Source organism: Orycteropus afer, unplaced genomic scaffold (genome assembly GCF_000298275.1).
Source record: "Orycteropus afer afer isolate SDZICR_OR568_19922 unplaced genomic scaffold, OryAfe1.0 scaffold00005, whole genome shotgun sequence".
Taxonomy (NCBI): Eukaryota; Metazoa; Chordata; class Mammalia; order Tubulidentata; family Orycteropodidae; genus Orycteropus; species Orycteropus afer.
Genome location: NW_006921592.1, coordinates 7,713,468 through 7,715,038, shown reverse-complemented (window position 1 = coordinate 7,715,038; position 1,571 = coordinate 7,713,468).

Here is a 1,571-nt window from a genome sequence, read left to right as displayed (position 1 = left end):
GTTTGAACCGCCAACCTTCTGGTTAGCAGTCAAATGGCTTAGGCACTATGCCACCAGAGCTTCTTATATTCAGTCTTAGAGTTTTCAAAAAGAGGAAGAGTAGGAGAATTAATTGAATAAAGGAAAATTCCTGGAAAATAAGAATTTACCATGTATTTGTATTTCTCCTAAGAAGCTCTGGTGGTATAACGGTTAAGGCATCTGGCTGCTAACCAAAAGGTCAGTGGTTTCAACCCACTAGCCACTCTGTGGAAGAAAGATGAGGCAGTTTTCTTCTGTAAAGATCTACAGCCTTGGAAATCCAATGGGGGTCACTATGAGTCAGAATGAACTCAATGACAGTGAGTTTGGCTTTTGGTTTCATATTTCTCGTGTCTGTCTAATAGAATATGAATCTTCTTAATTTACACTTTCTGGGTATAAGGGAAAAAGTGCCACTACCTCCAAAAATTCTAGGGTAAGTAAAAGTGTTAATGTTACTTCTACCAGCTGTATTTAAATTATTCTATTAAACATGCATGATGAAACAGAGTATTTTCAGCTCAAAAACCAAACAGGAAATATCTATGATGGTATCCAAAAGTCAAGGCCATCATTTTGATGGTTAGGTGAAAGGAAACATCTGTGCTCAGTTGGGCCAACACAGGGCTCCTGTGGGCTTTGTGGATTCCAATGCCCACAAAATGAAAAGATTAGTATGCAGAACAGCCTCCTTGGTACAAGTCTCTAGTTCTGTCATTCCATAAAAGCCCACTGCTCTTGAAAATAAAAACAGAGGTAGTAAGTCCTGGAAAGAAAATGATAATGTGAGCTTAGCAATCTCCAAGAATTTCTGATTAAAGAATGTGTTTCTTCTCGCAGACTTATATAGACTTGAATTAATTAAATCAAACCTAATTAATTGTATCCATAGTATCTGCATATTATGGATAGAAAAGAGTATGAATGTAAAATTTTCATCCCCCCACCACTCCAACACGACTTCTTCCCTACTGCCTCACCTAGTAATAATAGAAAAAAAAAAAAACCCTCAAGAATTTGAAAATGTGTCTTGATTTCAGCTGCCGTAATGGCAGACTCATAAAAAACAGTAGCCAGTGTGTCTTCTGACAAGAGGGATCTGTTTATTAACAGAGTGCCTTTCTAATCCATTTTTCCCCTTTGCTAACATTTTCAGTGCCTTTCAGCAAACTTGGTTACTTCTGTATCTTGAGGGAACATAACTCCTGATTATTTTATTTCTTCTACAGTCTTACAGAACAGTCTCAAAAGCAGAGTTCAAACCTTCAAACAACAAGGTCCTTGCCAACTATGTCCTGACTGGCTAAAAATCAGAGAAAGTGAGCAACAGTCCCCATTATGTATTGAACTATGACCCTCAAAATATGGGCTGAAATCCTAACCTCAATCATTATAGATATACAGGTAAGTGTCCCTTCATGTCTACTCTAAGTTCTGTGAAATAGGACACATGTGATTTGGATGTTGTATGAACATGATATTATATACAGGAAAGAGGTGCACAGGATAGTCATTGGGTAGACTGGGACCCACCACCTGACTGGCACCAA